Source organism: Scomber japonicus, chromosome 18 (assembly GCF_027409825.1).
Source record: "Scomber japonicus isolate fScoJap1 chromosome 18, fScoJap1.pri, whole genome shotgun sequence".
NCBI lineage: Eukaryota > Metazoa > Chordata > Actinopteri > Scombriformes > Scombridae > Scomber > Scomber japonicus.
In genome coordinates, this window is record NC_070595.1 from 6,760,965 (window position 1) to 6,784,150 (window position 23,186).

Genomic DNA, 23,186 nt, shown 5'->3' on the forward strand with positions numbered 1-23,186 from the left:
TGTATGGTCATCGTGGTGTGAGGATTGATGTAACTCGTTCTGTTCTCTTACATAAGTGTTTGTTCGATCCTCAATCTCTGACCTTAATGACCTCCTGCTGCCGTGCACATTGTCAGGCGCTCTAACCTCTTCCTCAGCGGCCTCCAAGATGTCTGCCTGCCTGCTGGCAGCTTCTGCCTCACACTGGTGTGCCAAAGTCTTCAGTTCAGCATCAAGTTTTGCTTTATCTAGAGCTGCCTGTGCCTCTCTCTCTGCCTGCTCCAATTTTAGCTTTGATTCCCTTTCAGCCAACTCTACTTTTAATTTGGCTTCCTTCTCTGCAAATGATGCGCGTACGCGCGCTGCTTCTGCCTTTGCACGGGCCTTGGCTGCTGCACTGGCTGAAGATATGTTTGTGCGCACACTGGCTCTGCTACTGACTTGTGATTTGGTGTCAAAATCCTTACTTGTTGCCATGATGTGTCTTTCCTTCTGTCTTGATCTGTCACTGTAGTTGGTGTTGAACCGGCTGCTTACTCGTCTTTTTACTGTACTGCCCTCCTAATGGTGTTCATAACCAAAATTAGACAGCCAGCCAAACTCCCTGAATGATGACACGAGAGTCAGGATGTAGCGTCTCAAGCTCCAAGATTTTATATAGACTCTTGTTGTCAGACAAGGTGTAAAACTGAAATAATACAGAAATAAAGTGGAATGAATTTCTTATACAATCACTAAGCATGAATATTAAACCAAATTTACATGAATTATAGTGGAAAATAAAGTGCAGGTATCTACAATAACCTAGATACATGATACGATAAGCATGTCCTATGCTGAGTGGTGTTACCAAACCGAAATCTAGATATTAATCTAGCAACATAAACATTTCCTTCAATATACATGAAAACTGAAAGATATCAATGTTATTAACACATTTCTACTCACAGACGATGCTTTCTACGGCTCAAAACAAACGAATGGTGATAGATGAGAAGACAGCTTCATGATCTGCTGACATCTGCTTGAACTGACAGGAACATGTGCTTAAACTACTTCCTGTTGCATTTCTAACTTCATGCTGTAATACCATATTTGACCACATTACTAAACAGGGGGGCGCTAAAATGCCAAAAAACTTAAATCTGCCTGGGAGGCAGAACAATACTAATTACAGCTGTATACGTTTCAAAAATGTTGATATGTGAGGTATAGATTTTGCCAGCTTGAGTGGTACCGACAAGACACCACTTCATCAGGCAGCCTGTGGTCTGTACATAGTTAATTGGTGAGTTATGCTGTGATTTGCCTCTCAAACAGCAAACCACAGGCTGCTGCAGACAGACAGACAGACAGGCAGGCTGTGTGTCAGCAGAAGGGGGACCCTCCGGTCAAAATGCAACATCCCAGGAACATCTGAGTGACATCATGCATCAGCAACCAATCACATGCTTGCAATAAATGTTTAGAATGTTTTAACATTTGCTGGGCGTGAGAGGTATGACACATGATGAGGGTCTATCGGTAATGTGAGGGGTTTTTGGCAACATACAAATTAAATTTTCCTTGTTTTGAGAGAAGAAAAAGAAGAAGTAGAAGAAAATACATTGCAGATAAAAGAAAGACAGACAACTGACTGAAGAAAGAAAGTGATGCATAAAGGATGGTTGGATTAGAACGAGGAGAGGAGGAGGCCAGCTGAGAGTGAACGAATGGAAAAGCGGACTGAGAAGTGAGTCAGTGCAGCCAGAGAGAAAAGGAGAGAGAGAGAGAGAGAGAGAAGAATGTTTAACACACTTTAAGTCTCTCTGTGGCTCTTACTTTCTATTTCCCAACATGCAAAGAATATCACCCCCCCCCCCACCACCACCACGTCCTCCTCCTCTGCCCCCCTTCCCCCTCCTGAGACACACACACACATGGAGCAGACAGGCTGAGGATGGAAACTATGAGCAGTGTGCTGCTGCCAGACAGCAAAGAGAGAGAAATGATCACCAGAAGGAAAATATCCAGTAATACTCTGAGTCAGGCTATTCTATTCTATTCTATTCTATTCTATTCTATTCTATTCTACTTGTTCTGTTCAAGAAAGAAAACAATGTATAATCACAAAGTGGGAGTTGTGCAATTAAAATGTGTTAAATATCATACAGTAGTAAGACTTACAAGAACAGACACTTAAAATAACTGGAAAGAGAGAGGGTGTGGTGTAGTTTGACAAGTCCCAAAACCATACTAACACACCATACTACAGCACCCCCAAAAATATGAATATACATATACATCTGTTGCATGCCAATTATGCAAATAGTGTGAGACATTGCTTTTAAAGCTTCCTGTAATAACCTGCTTGGACAGAAATAAATAGACAGATGGAGATAGATAGAGGAAGTTTGGACATGGCTGTAACAAAAAAATGTTCTGATGGTTTTGATGGAGCAGATTCTTCCTTTGGCAGCTGCTATATTCCATAATCTGAACATTGGAATCTATGTGTAATATCTAATTAGTCTGGCTCAGTTACTCTTTGCTCTTTTCCACATACACTCAGTGGTTCACTCAGTTTGGACATGCTCATATTGTTCTTGCTGCTGTTGCAGTGGCATTATTGAGCCTCAGCTATTCATTATTAATTAATCACATTCATATATTGATAGACATTTTTATAGTCTTTTGACCACTCAAAGCACACTCACATTCACCCATTCACACACTGTTGGCAGAGCCATCAGGAGCATTGGGGTTCAGTGTTTTGCCCAAGGACACATCCACATGTGAACTGGAGGAGCCGGGAATCAAATCGATCTTCCTATTAGTGGACGACCGCTCTTCCTCCTGAGCCACAACCGGGCAAAGTGAATGTGATTTGGGGGGAATTGTGATTTACTGGGCACAAACATGTTCCTACACCCCCAACACATTGACACCCTAAAAACCATGCCGATGTCACCTATACCACTGAACACAACTGTGATACACAATGCCTCAACAGCATTCTGAACATACTATGGAAATATGATATGTGTAAATTCTGTTGAATTTTGGTTTGATTTAAAGATTTGTCATGTTTTTAACATCACATAGTTTACATAGTTTGGACATGTTAGATGTGTGAGGACCAAAGCGAGCACTATATGGAGCTTACAGCTTGGGACAAGTTCAAACTTTCATTATTTTTACTCTTTTCTGATTGCTTCTCATTCAGAATAATACATTACCAACCGTATCAGAGTTGGTAAGTAAATGAGCCTGAATGAGACTTTTTTTCCTCCATATCATTCCCCATATGAGGTAAACACACCTGGCTCCACGCTTAACACACACGTCCAGACAAATAAGCGTATGCACACACAAGTACACCCCACCCTGGGGACAGACACACACCGAAACTGAGTGTTATGATGATAATGATAAGGTGGTGTTAATTGGTATGAAATAGTCACATGCATGCAGCCATTTTCTCTTCATTCAGGCGGTGGAGAGATTGAGTTTTGTGATGTCAGACTATTGCTTTCTTGGAACAAACACACAGCGATGATGTAGTTTATTGAGGAAGACTCCATTAAATACTTTTGATTCTTGCATGTAAATGATTGTCTATAAAGCAAAGGAGAAACTTTTAAATCCATATTTTTTATGAGCCTTTACCTCTTGGTCCCCTTAGTTTTGTTGCTACGTCTGTCTGGCTATCTTTCCACTCTCAAACAGAACACATGCTATTTACAATGATAACAGTAACAGATATACCGCTCAACAATGGACACTTGATTTCATCCCATTCAGTAACTCGACAAAATTAACTTTGGAACATCTGAAAACATTAGAGATATGAAGGAAAAGAGAGAGAGGGAGATTGACTCAAAGAAGAGGAATACAGAATTAAAGCAGATTTCCAAGCTGTACATCCTGTTGAATCTCTGCTTGTTGTACAACACATATGCACACAGCATGGTTACAGGCCTTTTACCTATATAAGCACATATGCAAACACACATACTTGCATACAGGGTCTCTCCAGGGAACCATTAAAGCTCCACGTGGCTGCAAAGCATGCTGGTTCATGCATGAATGCTGTTCTGTGTGGTTAGAAACATGAAACAATGTATCTTGATTCACAGCTGATCAATAGTTGCTACTGCTACTGCACAACCTGAGACATGATCATGCAAGTTCCAGCGGTATTATCACTGTTTTTGTATTTGACAGATATAAAAGAGTAAATTAGGTGTGTGTGTGTATGTATGTGTGTGTGTGTGTTAATGACGTGTCATAACCTCCTGCTGTCCTCCATTTCCTGTGCAGTAAATCCACAGCCTCCAGTCTCCTGACACACCTGCGTGTGTTTTTGTGTATGTGTGATTGTGTCGTTACCTCACGGTGCGCTCAGGCGCCATTTGCGTGCATTTAAAAAGTGGACCTGCTGTGTGCTGACTAGAGACGTGATGTTAAATTTGGGTTGTTAAGATAGGCCTACTTAGCTATAGGCGCATGGTTTCAAGTACCATGTGAGATGATTTGTGTGATATTGCCGTGTGCTAAAAGGCTAATGATACTTCAAGAGAGAACGAAAGATCAAAATCATTTTATCCTACTTCTCGACATAAATAAGTAAGTACACAGAGGTACACTCTAAAAAATGTCTGTAGAATTAACACTGAAATGCTGTAAAATGATGACATCAAATACCTGTAAATGGAATTACAATGGATGGAGCATTGTTTACTTTACAATACTATTTTGTAAAATTAATTTAAAAGAAAGAATATGTTTTAGAAAAAAAACATGTAGTTGTGAGTGTGAATGGTTGTCTGTCTACTCTATGTCTCTACTGTCTGTGATGGACTGATGTTCTGTCCAGGTTCCTCGCCCAATGACAGCTGGGATTGGCTCCAGCACCCTCCCCACGACCCTCTAGAGAGGATGAACAGTATGGATTTCTGATGTAAATTGGTTTAATAGCATAATGGCTAATTTGGCAGAAATCCAATGTTGAATTTACATTTTTAACTGTTAATTTTACAGGCTGTTGTGTAAAGATGATGATTTTTTACAGATTTATTCTGGCAACTTCAAGCCTCCTCCTGTGTTAGAAGTAGCAGTGACTTTAGGGGACGTTCTATGTCATTAATTTTCCTCCAATGTTGTGTATCTCAGACTCAGAGTGGTCAGAGTGGAGTGGATTTTGAAAAGGTAGATTAAGATGATAGGAAAAGATTGATTTTGGTTTACAACATGTTATTCTTAAACCTGCAATAACTGACTTCTTGGCCACTTGCATGGTCAACTTGTTAGCAAAGTTATTTACACATCCAGTACAGAGCAACATTATCATTCATTTGTAGTCATGTTTCTGGCCACATAGTGAATATAATAATAATAATGAATAATACCCAATACTCATTGTCTTTTTACCAAATTTTTTGCTCTCAGCCAACTCCTGAGGGGAAATTTTATCTCGTTAACAGCTGAATGCTCCTCTTTGTACCAACTAGTTGCTAACTGTGTCTGTTTGCTGTTTTGGGCAGGTAGTGGGATTTAAAAACTTTTTACGGGGTTGAGCATAGCTCAGAGGGTAGAGCTCCCGCCCCATGTGTTGAGGCTACAGTCCTCGTTGCAGGTGACCCCGGTTCGAATCCTGAGCCGAGCGGTCTTGTCCTGCGTGTCATTCCCCCTCTCTCTGCCTGTTTCCTGTCTATCTCCACTGTCCTGTACATTAAAGGCAAAAAAGCCTGAAAAAATATACTTTAAAAAAAAAGAAAAACTTTTTACTCTGAAAACAGCTGCCTGCTGTGGCAGAAAATGATGCTGAGTGGTGAGAGTGAACCAACACAGTAAAGTCGCAGCCAGATGGCTAACAACGAGCTGAAACTTGCTACAGAGCTGTGAAAAGCCAAGGGGAGCTACCGAGTTGCTGTTGGTTCATTGCTATGTGCGATACCTCTCACATTATACATTGGCATCTCATACATTCTTATTATAAAAATAATGATTATAGATGCTTTAAATGTGTGACTAAACAGTAAAGACGCCATTTATCCAAGACGAACACATCTGCCATGACTTGAACATCTTTGGTCCATTCATGTTTGTTTGCATGTTTTTAGGGGGGACATCTTGAGAAACTTTCAAAAAATTCTAGGTATCCAAACTGGCTGTTTCTCAAAGCTATAAAAAAAAGATCCAGTAGAAACAACAGAGTAGCAAACAGAGGAGGGAAATATGACCAAGTTCAGAGGTTTAAAACTTCTCCATATGACTTTACATCAAAACATATGCAGAGTGATGCACAGAATTGGAGAGATACATATGACACAACCACTGAATGGCTCTTTAAAGACACATCGCCGAAGCACTTTCCTTTCTGTGCCAAGTGGGAGGGGGCGGCGCTAAACCGTACATTCAGATCAAATATCTCCACGGTCAGAGGCCGGTCTCGCAGTGCTTCAGCTCGCCAGCGCCCCGCAGCTCTGCTCGCTGATGTTTTTCTCCCCTGGCAGCGAGCCAAACCCACAGCCCAGGAAGAGGAAGAGACTGCGCTCTGTTGGTGTCACAACAAGGCGAGGACAGCAACAACATTTATCACTACCTGTGTGGTTACAGCGGGTTAGGAGATAAGACTTTTCAAAACACACACATACCTACATACATAAACTTGTACTATCAATAAACAGTGGCGAGATAATGAAACCATGCGTTAACCTGATCAGATAACATCACTACTGTTGCTTTTGGTTTGCCTTCCATCTGTCCATCAAAGGAGTCATCTCTCAGTGTAACACTTATGTTTACAGTATATGAATGTATTGTGACAGAAACACTGATCTCAGGTCATTTCCTCCTTCCTCCCTGAGTGTATTCTGTGCTTCACTGGCAAACTCTCTTTAGCCACTACAGAGCAACACAACAGGCTGTGCTTTGTTATTTTCTTTCTCTCAAACATTTTGTTTTCTGAACATCTGGAAATGCTCAGCCTGGTGTTGCTACGGTTACAACCAGACGATGGACATAGTGTAAATCCAGTGTAAATCTGCCTCTGTCTCTGTCCCCAAAGCTGGGAAAAAGGCATGATGGGAAAGCTACAGCTACTAAGCTAAGAGTCCCAGGCTGATATCATCAAGCTAAAGGAATGAACGGAAGTCATGAATGAATGTCTGTGACTGTGTGTATGTGTGTGTCTACAAATTTCCACATGAGAGCAGGAGGTCACCCTGAGACACATCCCTGCTCATCCCCTAGAAGTCAAAGGTCAGGGGTGGTAAAGTGTTTGGTGGGGGGTGGAGCAGTTGCTCAGTCTGACATGGTAAAAGCTTTACCAGCTGCCTCAGCTCCAGGCTCGGGACACCTCTATTAATTCTTTTGCGTTCATTTTATCACCTCAGAAGAGCCAAATGAGTGGGGCTTTGCTGCATAAGGTGGCATCAGATGAGCTGTAAATATTCAAGTTCTGTACTGACTTGTAACTGATTTCTCATGAGATTATCTGCTTCTAATGTTATAAATCCATTGAAAATCTCAAAAGTTTGATTTTGTTTCTTTTCTGGTTTAACCCCACGTGCTTGAATGCACATAAAACTACTAAAAACAAAATGTTCACTTGAAACGCTATTTACTACAACCTGAGTGGCCTCAATCTGTCTGTCCATGGCTGTGAAACGTAAATCCTGCCTCCTGTTGGTCTTACATGTGTTTTCTCAATCACTGCTAACACTGTGCCTCATTGGCTGAGAGGTCAGTGACCTCAGCGGCCTGTGAAAACACACATTAAAGAGGAAAGCCAAGGTATGGATCCTCCCATCCACTGTAATGCACAACATCGTCATCTCCTGCACCCCAACTCTTCGGAGACTTCATTACCCAGAAGTCTTGTCTCTGCTGTGGATATGAGCATAAGACTGGACGATGACTATAGTACAACTTTACAAAACTTTTAAATTGGAGAGACTAGTCAAATTTGCCTTAAAATCAGTGTTGCAATGTTTTAGTTATAAGTTATGTTACTGTTATGAAGCATGCAGATCTCCAACATGGTGGATTTAATACATTTCAGTTTAAGTTAGGTGACAACCAGCATTATTTCAAAGTATTTCAAAGATGTGTGTATGTGGACGCACAAAATCGAACCCAGAAGTCAAACATGTCATGATATGAACCATTTTGGATGTTTTTAGCATTGGAAACTTTGTTACTTAGCAGCAAATCATGAAAGGGAGACAATCCAGCGACGATTCAGACGATTCAGGGTCTTCAGAACAGTTCCAACTCAACTGTACATGAACCTTGCTTTGATGAAGATGACTCTCAATTGACACTCATTTGGGTGGAGTATCTTAAGCACATTACATGCATGTGCTGATCCCAAGAAAAAAATCCCTTAGTGGACAATAAAGTATAAATGATCCTTAGTTGATAGGTCAAATATGTAAATGCACCAAAATGGTTCTAGTGAATGTTGGCAAATGTTGTGTTATTATTGTGTATACAGTACTATGATATAAACCATGTTGCTGTGTTCTGAACAAGATGAAAGAAGCTGATAAATTAAATATACTGTATGTGCTTGGTTAGCATCCTTGGGTCATATTAGAGAAAACTATTACCTTCAGTTCGTTACCTTCCTTCCTTCCTCTCAAGTTGAACATAAGGTTTGTCTTTATTTCTGGCTTCTTCTTAGTTTCTTCTGCTTTCAATATTTTCTAATTTGTCATTAAATTAAACCCTATCTAGCTGGTTGCTACTAAAGGTAGAGCTCCTGGTTTGTGAGAAGCAGCAATCAGGTTAGAAATTTGATCTTAGTCTCACGGCCACATCAGCAGCATCACCGAGTGGGTCTTCTATCATGTGACTGGGTATTTCCAGAAATACTTCCAGAGTAACAGGCTTCCATCTGTTTAAAAAAAAGAAAAAAAAGTGAAATTTCTTTTGTCACTACCAGACTGAACAACTGTGATGTGTTTATACTGGTCTTCCCCACTGCAAGGTTGCAGCTCATGCAGAATGTGGTTTATGGTAGGACTGACACACAAAGACATCTAACACCACTACACTTTTTAGAAAATGCCATTTGCTGCCTGCTACTTTAAAAACTGGATTTATGATGGTACACCTGGCTTGTAAAGATTGTAATGGCCTGGCTCCACAGTATATGCAGTCTGACGTGCCATTTATGAACTCCGTAGATCTCGAACATCACTGGACACTCATCTACATCACATCTTCAGAGGTGAACTGGCAGGGAATAGCACGCCTGCTGACCTGAGGTCTGCCCAAACTATTTTATATTTTATTAAGTTCTATTGGTAACTATCTATACCATTTATAGGATCAGTGTGTAAAATCTAGGGGCTTAATTGGCAGAAATTGAGTACAATATTCCTAAGTATGTTTTCATTTCTGTATAATCACCGGAAAATTCTAAAATTCTCTAGAATGAAATTCTTTAGAATGAGTCCTTTATAGGGGCTGGGTCCTTATCCCCTGAAGCTGCCATGTTGCACTGTCATATTTTAACAGTAGCCCAGAAAGGACAAGTCAAACACTGGCTCTTGAGAGGAATTTCCACATTTTTTTCAAGTTTCATGGCCACCGTAGGGTCACCTACATATTGGGAAGGGGAGGATTAGAGGCATTTTGGTGCTATTAAATGGGACATTTTTACTGCACTTTACTGTTTTAACCCAAACTGTGATCGTATCCTAACCCAAACCAAGTGCTTTTTGTGCCTAAACCCAATCATTTTAACTCAAACCATGGCAAACACTGGCGTATCATCTGCAAACAAAAACATTCCTCCATGCGTAATATTTATATACCAAGAATAAAAAGACTATTGACAGGGAGGAATTTGTACCCATAGCCACTTTCTGTGGAATAAGAGGGTAACAATTCAGAACTTATATTGTTATTTGTTATTTTTTAACTACTGGGTAGGCCTACCTATTTGATTATTACAAGACCAACTAAGCAATAATCTGGAAGTTTGGGAGGAATATAGAGCGAACTTCTACTGTAGTTATTATTCAAACTACTGGGTACCTATTCTGTTATTACAGGGTACAGTATCATTAGTGTTAGCTTGTAAAAAACTGCAGGGTAATGCTTTGCTTTTTCAGCTGGCTGCACAACGTTGGCTTGCATGTGAATGTTCAGTAGTAAACAGACGATTATCAAGGTAACGGTCCGACATCACCTCTCACTTGTTACATTTGACACGAGCCATGAACCACACACCTCTGTGCAAATAACTATACTGAGATATTTAACCACTGTATGTTTGTGGTCATGTAAATTAGCAGGGAGTAGATCAGGTGTGAACAACAATATAGTTTTCTTGCACTTTTATTGTTTTTATGGCATTGCTTTTATTGTTTTGCCTATCCAAATCTTTGTCACTTATTTGATTCATATTTTTCAGTCACATATAGTTGCTTTCATTGGGTGAATATGTATTTTATCTCTCTGATTGTCATTATTAAATTACATTCATGCTAATATCCAAAAAGTTATTCAAGTACGTTGTAATTTATGTTACTGTACCTGCAATAACAGAATAGGAACCCATTAGTTAAAAAACAAATAGTTCCCAGATGGTAAACCCCTAGTATAAACTTTTTTGTAAATTCTTGAATTCTTACTCTATTTCCATAATTACACATCTTGTTCTCTTGTACCTACATATACAGATGAGTACATATTAAAGGAAAAACCAGCATAAATGATCATGTGCCTTGGCATTGATTCTACAAGCCTCTGAACTCTACTGGTGGATATGTGTTTTGATGATGGTAGAGGGTGGAGTGTGTCAGTCTCCCATAGGTTTTCAGTTGGGTTGAGATGTGGTGACTGTGAAGGCCGTAACATATGATTCACATCATTTTCATAATCATCAAGGCATTCAGTCACTCCCTCGTGCCCTATGGATGGGGGCATTGTGTCCTGGAAGACATCACTCCCATCAGGATGGAAATGTTGTACACTGTACTTTGATTTGCAGGTACCCTTCAATCTAAGTGGACAAGTGGACCCAAACCCTACAAAACACAACAGATCCACCAGATCCCATCACTGTAGGGGTCAAGCATTCAGACCTGTACCGGTTTTTTGTCACCTGTCTGAATATATTGGTATGGACTGTACTGTTATACCATACCAAAGATTACACCATAACTCTGAGTATTTATGCTGTAGGTTTTGGGCTATAATCTAAAGTTTTATCCAGAGTTCCCCTGTGCTCACTTTTAAGTCTCAATTTTACAAGAGTACACATGAGCATGATTTGTCCAGTCTTGGTCCATTAACTTCTATGTTTTCACAAGTGTGAAAATGGAAGCTTCTAGTGCACAAACACTGATGAATGGAAGGAGGAGATATTCTGTGTCCAAGTAAACTATTGAAATAAAAAAAAGCCTATTAAGAGATTATTTCTCTTTTTTTCCAAAGAGATTCTTTCAGTTTTTAATATTTTTTAACAAGGTAACTGATTTTTTTTGTGGACAAACCATATCAGATACAAAGTGTCATTCCCATTTTTAAATGTCTTAAACATGTCTCAAGGGGGGCTTTAACATCAGTAACTGATGTAATTATTATTATCATTTTATTATGAATCGTCATCATCATCAGGAATGTAGTTCCAAGTGCTTTACAGAAAAGCTGCCATTTAAAAATGCTCACATAATGTTCTATAATTTTGGAGCATAATTAAAGAATGCTGCACTACATATTTTCTCATGTGTATAATTGTGTGTGTTTAAAAGGGCTGGACAAAATGTGTAGTCAGTAGCTCTGATGTTTTTATGCAGCTAAATCAAACTAATCTGCCTCTTGGTGGACATTTTTACCCAGAATGCTTGCAGTGTCCCAACTCCATGCTGGTTTCCAGAGGTTATATGAGCCCTGCCTATACAGCTCTAAGAATAACTCTTCTTTCTCTGTCAATTTCTTTCTTTTCAATCTGTCTTTTCATGTTTCTCTACCTGCAACTTTTTCTTCCCCCTCTCACTTATCGGTCTCTCACAGATTAAAGTGAGTGTTGAGCTTTAATGTTTATAATGATAACATGTCTAACTCTAGTCCCTGTGATGTTTGGCATGCAAAGGAATTTTCCTCCATGCCTTCTTATTTCAATGATGTCTTTTTCTGATCATGGAGACAATTCTCTTCTTTTCTTACTCTGTTTCATTACCTTGCTTGACCCCTGGCTTGTGAAGCAAACGGAGATAGAGAGAGAGAGAGAGAAAGAGGCAGACTGCCCATCCTCGACGTGGCAGGGTGACGTTGCAAAACCTGAGGACAAACCCCGAAGCTGGCTGAGAGACAGCCACACAGAGGAGTGAGAGAGAGAGAGAGAGAGAGAGAGAGAGAGAGAGAGAGAGAGAGAGAGAGAGAGAGTAGAATGAGGCGGTTTTATTTTCTTCAATATGTATTTAGACACGACAGCCATTTAAAATTCATACCAATACAGTTCTTAAATACATTATGGTGAAGAAAAGAAAAGAAAGAAAAGAAAGAAAAGTTGCTCATGGAGTGTGCTGTGTGTGTGTATGAGAAAGAGCGAGACAGAGAGAGAGCAGCTTAACACAGCTTAAACATCCAGTAGAAACGCATGTCAGAATAAAAATAAACATATTTACTCAGACATCAAGATAAATCTATATACTTTAATTTTTATTTATTTTTTTTTTTTTTACTGATTTATGGTTTTTACAACAAATACTAAAACAACATGGTCATAGCAGCTATTGGTGATATCACAAAAACTCAGAGTTTGGGATTATCTTTGTCAATCGAGGGCAAGCAATCCTAATTCGGGTTCAGTGCCATAGATTAGGATTTTGGCCGCGTTTGGAGTGTGTAAATCATTTGAAAAGGACGGCTGCATCAATAATAATAATAATAACTTAACAACATAAACAAAGAAAAGTTGCTTTTCTGTATGATTTTATTTTTTGACACCCCCCTCTCTGTTTAGGCTAATTGGTTCCTTCCAGCTAGAAATCACTACAAAGCAGCAATGAAGCTAATACAACCACATATAAAAATAAAAATAGATATACAGTATATATATATACTTCTATTCATTTTTTGTTTGTTTAGTCAGATTCTAGAGACTGCTTAAGACACTTGAACGCTGCCTTCACAGCATGCTGGTCACTGCCTTGTTCAGTTACTAACCAGTAACCGTCTAGCCAGTTACAAGAGCTTCTACTGTGTACATATTGATGTGTAACCCATGTAGATGAGGAGTCAAAATTCTAAACTTGAAAAAAATGTGTGTCCCAATATAGCAACTTTCACAGTCTAGTTGGCTGAGATAGTCCACATTTTTTACCCTGTTGATAAACAACCCAGCTACAGTTGGTTAACTGTATCACATGTTATCACTTCCTCTTTCCTTTGCTCGTTTCCCAGATAAGACAGCTTGAGAGTTGACTGGTTGAAGCTGGCAGGAGATCACTTATTTGGCTTTGGGAATTTGTGTTGGAATATTTTAAATACTTGTAAGTAAGCCATCTTTGTTTGGGATTATTTATGAAATTGCAGTTTGTGAAATACAAAAATATTGTGTAGCAGTGATAGATTTTGATAGAAGAGTTTGTTAAGCTTCAATATATTTCTCTGACTGAGATACAATCAAAAATGCAGAAATCTCAATCATAAATCAGACGTGGATCATGTTTTTTTCATGATTTCATTATACTTGCATACTGGACCGTGATTGGCTTCCTTTGTGATGTCACAAACCACGTCTTTAACTGAGATTTAAGGTGAGCACAGAGAAACCTTCTCCCTTCAGCAGATGAAGGTGAAAACAAACATCATTCTGCACAACAAAGCTAAAAAATCACAGTCTGGAGGGCAACTAAAATAACATTTACCAATATATCTCAAATTACAAATTATTATGCCACTAAGACAAGAAGTTATGTTTAATGGTGTTATTGGATATGTCCCTTTTACTTTAACCAGCATGAGTACTACAGTAATTCAAAAAGGCTGAGTAAAAACAAGTGTTAGTACTGGTGATTCTCAGGTGTCTCTAGAGAGAACAGGTACAGGGGTTCAAGATGATCTGCATTATGTTTGGGTCTGTAAGGTGTAAGTGCAATTTGCACAGCGTGGCCTCATTCTTAAGAAAATCCAGTTGAAAAGTCAGCACCTTATTATGTAATAAGTCACAGGTAAAATACAGCTGAAATTGGACATTTTTATTATATACAGTAGATATATGGTATATACCATGGATATAGCTGCTTCAAAAACAAACAACAAGAATATAGAAAACCCCTGTATCATTTTATTTCCATTTTCCACTATAATTTTAATGTTAGTATTTTCTTCATGCAATGTCTAGATTCCATGAAGTTTATATATAAGGATACATATTGCAATGTGGAGATGTGTATCTATTTAATGAAGGAGTGTTTGAATTATGTGGCATAAATATAAAGTTTAAAAAGAAAAGGCCAGCTAACTCTACTTCTTCTTGGTAGCTTAAGCAAGCACTTGGAAAATAGTACAAATCTACTGATAAAGAAAGATCCAGTAACCGTTTATTTGTATTGGACCTAATGGCTTTAAACTGTCACAATACTAAGTCATTGTGAGGGTATTGTGATACTCAGAAAAATGTATTCATTGATCTTGAAAAATATTTTTTTTGGGACTGTTTGGCCATAATTAAGTGACATCACATTGTTGTTTGCTTGTGATTGGACAGACAAATGTTTCTGGGTAAGAAATGTAGACTCATTACTGAAATCTTTAGCGATTTAGTAAATCACCAGTTTGAGGGTAGCTAGTAGTATAAAGTCTTATTCTGTGGTTGCTATGGCTCTATAGGTGTACTCTACTTTTAGAAAAGTACTGTAAAGATATAAAAAAGTGTGTTTTTTTAATGATAATACAGATTTCCGAGCTCAACTGGGAGAAAAAGGGAGAGTAACATGAGAGATGACAGGAAAAACAGAGAGGGAGTCTGGGTCAAAAGTGGGAAAAAGAACATTTTCTGTGTGTGTGTGTCTCTCTCCCTCTCTCCGTGGCAGTTTAATCTAAGCAATATGTGTGTGTCTGACACATGAGGGGGAGGAGAGACGGAGAAAGAGAGAGAGACTTAGAGGGGTAGAGAGAGAGAGGGTTTGCATTCTTTTCCATTGAGGTCAATGTTTTACAAAACCTTTGACCACTGCCTACAGTGTGTGTGTGTGTGTGTATGTGTGAGACAGGACCACGGAAGGAGTTCAAGCGCAATTCACACAGTATGCAAGAGTTTAGACAGATGAGAATTTGGTGATTTTGTCTATAACAATAATCAGATTGAAATGACACTGCTCCGTCATCAAAAACTGTTCGTCTCTCCTCTGTTCTGTTCTTCACATGATGTGTCAGCATCATCCCACAGTTATGACATCACAGCCAGGTGTTTTTAAGTATTTGTTCTGTAAGTTTCAATAATAATTACAGCCAGTATCAACAATGTTTAAAGAGGACTAGAGTAGCTTTGCATGATCCACAGTTCAAAAAATATATACAGGCCCTTTATGAAACCCTTCAGTTCAGCCTCCGTCTCTCACAGGCAGTTTTAGCTCCTGTCTCTTTAAGGCTGCCCCTCCTGATGAGCCCACTCTGTTTTGATTGGTCAGCTTTCCGGAAGCCTGCCAACAGGTAGCTGTATCATAGTTATGTTAAGTTACTGCTACTGATGCAAACCCAACATAACCCGCTTTACTGCTTGATATTAAAGGTTTTAAATGACTAAATAACGGGAGACTTTTTTCTGTGGATATCTTTCGGGGAATGAAACTTCCTCGCCTAATTAGCAGAGTTAGCGTCGTTAGTAGCAACATATGGAGATATTTAGAGCTCTTTGTTCAGAAGTTTAGAAAGCGCCAGCTCGACTCAAGTCATGGCTCAGTGTGACCCCCCCCCCCCCCTCCCCAAACAATGGAAAAACACCATAATGTTAGCAGAGTGGAGCAGTGAACTTGCGCTGTATGTGGACCAGATGAACTTAAAAAGAAATCCATTAAAATCCGACCTCCAAATTGTTTCATATGAACATTCAACATTCTAACTTTATACAGTATATGTGTGTTTCTTCTGCCTTTTTGCTCTTCCTTCACTCTATCTTCCTCCTCCCTCCATTTTTCTCCTCCCTGTGTGTTCCCCCACCTTCTTCTGTCTTTTGTCTCCTCCTCCAGTGTCCCACTCTTTTAAGATCCAAATCCTCACTTTGGATTTTTTTTTTCTCGCTTCCCACCCTCTCAGTCCACGTCACACTGTCGCTGTATATCTTCCTTGTTTTTCATCCAACTTTTTTCCTTCCTTCCTTCTTCTATCATCCTCTCTCTCGGTCATTTTTTCTTTCCTTTTGTTTGAAACATCAATCTTTCCGTTTCCCTTCCCTGCCATTCTTAGTCTTTTTTTCTGCTATATTTCTACCTCAGCTTTCTTTTTAACTGTTCTCTTTCCTCCGTCTTTCTGCCACTTCTCTTCTGTCTATCTTCTCTTCATCTTCAGTGTTTCAGGTAATCAGGAAGAGAATAAGGAAGAAAAAGGGAAAAAAGCTGAATTTAATAAAAGGTGTTCTAAAACTTCCTTTAAAAATAAAACCTGTGTGTCTTTGTGTTGACCTACCTGGGTTCAGTCATTATAGAATCTACAGAATCTTCAGAAGCTGATTTAACTGTTTGATCTGTTGCAAAAATAAATAGTATCTTGCACTTCAGTACCACTATAGCTCTGTCAGTAATGTTAGCTAACGCTATTGATGCCTCAAGGGAAAAAATATTGAAATAAATGTAGCTATATTCCCACTAAAAATAGAAACAATGAAGACAAGAAACAGCAACAAACTATGAAAACGTGGGCCACAATGCAGACATACAGTAAAGGTAAGCTAACGTAGTACACGGCTGCACCATTAATGTCAATCGGTTGTTAGCCGTAGCAATGCGCACAAGATCAATATTAGCTGACAACCGTAAATCTAGGTTAGGAGCAGTTTTTAACGTTATCCGATATTTTAGCTGCTCTTCTCAAACTAAACCCAAACAGTAAACTGAATTTTAGTGCACAAGTGAGCGAGTCTAGCTTCTAAATGATAACACTGCTCTGTAGTTGAGAGCACGGCTAGCTGTGGTAATAGTGAGCAGGAATGAAGTGAAAGTTCAAGGAGTTTTGGAATCAGTATTACTGCAGATTAGAGTGACATGGAAGCTGTGTGTGAAATATCAGTCTGCTATGAACAGATAAACAGCTCCTTATAGATAGACCTGCAAGCATGCTAACTGTACACATCAAACATGTAGCCCTGAAAGTGCTTCAAACTAAGACATAAAAAATGTGCTGGACTGAAGTTTTACTGACAAAAAAAATATTTAGTTTTGGACTAAAACGAACTATCAAATGACTAATAAGTAACTGTTCTTATATCACATACACACACAAGCACAGAGACACATGTATATATACTATTTTTATCATTAGCCCTGTAATTTCCTAGTATGTGGTCAGTGTGGATGGAACATGAAGAGTTAACCTCTCTGAAGACGACCTCCTCTCCGCTCTGGTTTCTCTCACACTCTTACCACTCCCTTACACGAGTTACAGTCCACACATGTTTCTATAGTGAGGACACTCACTGAATTGAATAAAATGCATTCCCTAGTCTCTAACTCTAACCTTAACCATCGCAACTAAACCCTAACCCTTACCCTAATCTGAACCTAAACCCAAATCCAACCTTCACCCTACAACCAAGCCTCAGATGTCTTCTTTGTGTCAGAAAATGATAACTGGCTAAAATGTCCTCACTTTTCCTAAAATGTCCTTGTTTCACAGCTATAAAAAATTGGTCCTAACAATGATAGCCACACAAGTGCACCACGTGTATGTGTGTATGTGTGTGTGTGTGTGTGTTTGTGTGTCAGACTCCAACCCTTCCTCCCAGCTGGATTTGGAGACTTGTTGGAATCAGCTGTGGTGCATTTATTTCTTTGTCAGAAGTGGAAAGTACCAAACTGTGGATCCTTTTCTTATATCTTCATATTTTAGAGAAAGTTCCAGAAGTATCTCCACTGATATTCACATGCATTTCTCACTGGTATACCTTACACTGTTAACCGTACAGTAAAGTGCAGTAGTTTTGTGTGTGTGTGTGTGTGTAGTTTGCTGACGTGTGCCTGTTAGTCTTGGATTTTTTTTGTCCCTGCTCTCTCTCTCATGTGCCTTTTTCTTTTTGCCTCTTTCTTTTTCTCCACTGTTCCTTTTTTACATGAGTTTCTTTTTCCTTTTGTCTCCTGTTACTGCAGTCTGCATATTCACTTTGTGTGTCCCCTCTCTCTCTCTCTCTCTCTCTCACACACACACACACACTCCTTAATCTCTCGCCCACATGACTCCCCTCTTCCCTTTCTCCTTTCTTTCTTCCTTTGTTTACTTTGGCGTAAATTGTGCAGTCACAACTCTACTCTGCCCCCTCTCTCTTTAGACGTGTAATATGAAAACACTTCACCGTGTAATATAAGTAATTGCTATTATGTACGCATTAACTTGGAGATAATTTAGCAAGAATACGGGAGAGTGGACTTTGTCATTTCCCCGTCTATGGCTTCTGCTACATCAGACGATTCCTGCTTTCCTTATTTGTTAAACATAATTTTCTTATAGTGGACTGATGTGTTTGGGATGGTACTCGGGTGGATGTTTCAATGAGTTTGATCAAGACTGTTCACATCCAGTCTCCTGCCAAAAGTCAATGTTGGCTTACTTTATAACTGCAAACACATTGGGCCTCATGCAAGGTCCTTATCCAAAATCTGTTTGACTTTTATCAAACTCTGCACAAGCTTGACGTGTATTACTCAAATCATCCTGCTGAATGCTACCTGTGCATGATAATTAATGATCCTAACATTTCCAAAAGGCAGCATATTCTGCTCCAGTTGTAGTTTCTTTCACATGAATGTTATAATAGAGTAAAACTAATGAATTTCACACTTTGGAGCCTGAAGTCCCAAATTTGAATATCAGCAGGCCAAAGTATAACAAGTTTAGCAGGGACAGTAGTCGAAACAATTAGAACATATTAATAGGCATACCGTTGCCAACAGTGTTGTTAGAGAACAGCTAGAAAGTGACAGAAAGAAAGAGGGAATGGTTTCATCTTTGTAATGAAACTCATATAAGTGGCAGATCAGACAATGCTCATATTGTATTTGGGCAATGAGAAAGTGTCTGTTTTGCTGTTTAGGTTAGAGGACTTGCTGGTAGATTCATGCAGTTTAAAAATGATCAGTATTTCAATAATGTACCCATGCTTTCTGAGTTTTTCCTGTCCATTTTCTAATCCAACTGATGTTATTGTGGATGTGCACAGTCATACTGAAATTCAATATAAATGAACCATAATGTGACTGCAGTTAATGTGCATATTTTAAATATTAAGCTGCTAGCTGTTGATATATAGGAGCTTGTCGACCTCTGTGGTGAGCTACTGAGCCACAGGATATGATGTTTTTCTTTTACTTTTTCAAGAAGCACACATATTGTTAATCATGTAACATTTGCATCTGTACCTTTACAGCTTTCAACATGTGGGAGAACTCATTGTGGTGATACGTTTGTATTGCACAGAGAGTTGAAGCAGTGAGCCCTGATGTTTTTATTTTCGGTCATATTAAATCAAAACCTGCCGAGTCATCTGCAGCTCCTGCACTCTTTACTGTGTTATACAAAGTGTGGGGGGGGGGGGGGGGGGGTGTCTCCTTTTTCATGGGTCTAGTTGAGGTGACAGTGTTACCTGACTGTCAAAACTGTAAGGAACAGGTACTCCTGACCTCAGCACATATATTACCCAGTTATTCGAAACTTGACAGAGGAATGTACAGTGTTCTTAAATCACTGATGGCTAACTATATAAACGGCCTGGCTGGTTAACTATCTGTGCCTGTGTTAGAAGGGATTTTTACAAAGCCTACAGAATTCAAATTTATTCATTTTGGTGATTACAAAAACAATAGCTATACTGTTTTCCTAGCACACACCTTGTTTTTTTCTTACTGTGTTGTAAATGTTATTTGGTAATTGCTAATGCCTAAAAGGTAAGAGCTATTATTACCTTCAAACTTTGCTTTTGTGACCAGGACAGTGACATTTTGAAAATGACCTATCTCCAATGGAAAAATTGGAAAATTTGCACATTTTCATTCACATTAAGTCAGAAAAAATAACATGAATCACTGACTCACTTCCAAATCATTTGTAGTCACTTTTGTACGACTTTAGTAAAATTATGAATCATGTGTTGTCTTTCTGACTATATGTGAATGGAAATGGACAAATGTTCTTTATAGTACAGTACAATGTCCAGATCGTGAAAGCAACGTTTGAAGAGAATAGTAACTTTTATCTATTTTATAACTTTTTAGGTAAAAGCAATTATTCACTTACTACAAGGGAACAAACATGATGTTACATAGTGTAATTACAGCTTAATACAGCTTCATTACTTTATGAGAACTACTTGTTGCTCTCCATTTTCACTGATACAAACTGAAATTCCAGCTCTAAATTAATTATTACAGTATTGCAAATTGCAATTGTAGATACTATAAAAATAATTAGCCATACTTGCCTCTTTAAAGTGTTCCTATGGAGTATACTTAAACTACATGTAGAATAACTCAGCATAGTGTGTGCTGGTGTGAACATGAAGCTTGCTACAACATGGGGTTTGAAATGGACTTATTTCCAATGGGAAAATGAGCAAATGTGCACATTTTCATTCACAGAAAGTCAGAAAATACAACATGGATCACCTGATATGATGATGGGAGACTATATTTAGAGGCTAATTCTTAAAAAATGAATCACTTCTAAATCTTTTGTGGTCAGTTTTGAATAACTTTAGTATCATTTTGATTTGTATGTTGTTGTTCTGACTTTATGTACTTCAGCAAGGATCCAACCATCATCAAATACTTCAAAACAGACACACTTGGATGATTTTGACAACAGCTGACCATCCAACAAATCTTCTGGAAACTGTATTCCTCGAACAAAAATAATTATACTCTTTTAAACAAGCATTCCTTAACCAGCCCTGTTAAAACACTTTAAATTACACGTTTCTCCACATCTCCTAAAGACCCCCTCTCTGTCTAAATCTCTCCCTCTCTCTCTCTGCCCCTCTCTCATCGTACCACCTGTGCGCACTGAAGCAGGTGTTTCCCATGATGCCCTTTAGTCTGTAATATGTGACATTATGGAAGCAGAGGGGAGAAATATGTGAGGTTTTATGATCACCTTGACACCCCTGTTATTTTCTTATGATTAGAGGTTCACCAACTGGAAATGCTAAGGGCATGTCTGTGTGTTTTGTGTATGTGTGTGTGTGTGTGTTTGTATGAGGATGAGAGGAGGAAGCATAAAAAGTGAGGGAATAAGAATATATTTTGATTTATCCAGATTTGGATCTGCAACGTTTCAGGTGTAAAGAGATCACAAGGTCAACACGAACACAAGCACACACACACAAACGGTCTTGCCTTGTGATCATGTGTTGTCGGTGTTGTCCGATTAAAGGAGAGCTGAGGCAGAGAAGGAAAAAAGAGAGAGAGTGAGAGAGAGAGAAACGGAGGACAATAATAACTTCTGACCAGAGAGGTTAGTCGTTTTGTGGTGAGTTTTTCTTTTCATTTTTCAGAGTGGACTTTCAAAAAAACACACACACACACACACACACACACACACACACACAGAAGGCAGCATGGGAATTTCAAAGACTGAGCTTAAATGAACTGCTCACTCCCCTCTGAGAAGTCACTCCGGAGTTGAGACTTAAAGGATAAGCTTGCTAATATTCTCTGTTTTTCTTCTCTGTTTTAGAAATGACATGAATGAGACATTTTTAAAGAGGAACTTAGTACTGTGGATCTCCTAGGGGATCAAGTATTGGGAGACGGACTAACTCTGCTCGTTTTGGTCTTTTCATGGGATTTGTTGACAATAAGAAAAATACAACAAAAAATACAATAAAGTCAGCATTGGGAGCCAAATAGCTCTAACTTTTAAGAAAATTCATGTTATATTGGTGATGAGTAATGATGGTCATATTACTGGGGTGTAATACCAAAATTGGTAATAAGGTCATATTCTGCATATGAGGTGTGTTAAATTCACTATTTCTTAACATTCAGCTTTTTAAGAGAACTCAGTGCCCCCAAAAGAAAGACAGAGAGAGAGTGAGAGAGAGAGAGAGAGAGAGAGAGAGAGAGAGGGGGGGGGGGGGGGCAATAGGTTGTTTCAGTGAATATATCCACACTGTATATGTGTAATATTTCATTTCTGTTCAATAACATCATCCTCCTTCATCCTCGTTCTTATCCAAGCGCTTCCTGTTCCGGGGTACAAAACGTATACATATGCTGGGATGAATACTTGTGTGTGACTGTGATGTGTCTGTGTTTGTGTGCGTGTGTGTGTGTGTGTGTGCGTGCGCATGAGAGAGACGCTGCCTGATTGAAAAACCTGTTACTGTCTTTTCATCAGGACATTCCAGCTGATGTGTGAGTGTGTGTATGTGCATTTTGTGTGCTTATGTGTATGTTTGTACATGTGTGAGAGGAAAAAAAGCATCATATAGCCTACGATTTTTTGTCATTCACAAATCCTGACTATTGCTGGCCTTGCTGGTTATTGTTTCAGCGGTTGGCAGTTTAACTGCAATGGAGATAGTCTCTATGTGACTATGTGTGTACAACCACATATATTTTGCGAAGATGCATGAATATCACTGTACCACTTTCTGTTGAGGCCGGGTCTTTAAAGAGAATAAAAAGGGAAATTACTCACACAGACAAAAAAAAATAGAGTAAAAAAAAAAAAAAAAAATTGGGCAGTATTTTGGTATGAGAAGAACAGAGACATGAAAAAGCACTTCTCTCTGTCATTGGTGTGGAAATACTATATACACACACACCTACATGCGCACGCACACACACACACACACACACACACACACACACACACGCACACACACTTTCAGCCAAAGGAAAAGGGTCCCACTAAGCCAGGAATGCATTCATTTTTACCTAAGATCATCCCTTAAGATGTGTGTGTGTGTGTGCACGCACATTGGTGTGTGCAATTACTCTTTTTCGTGATGATTTAAACACATGGAAGGAATTCATCATAACTGTGAATTTTTG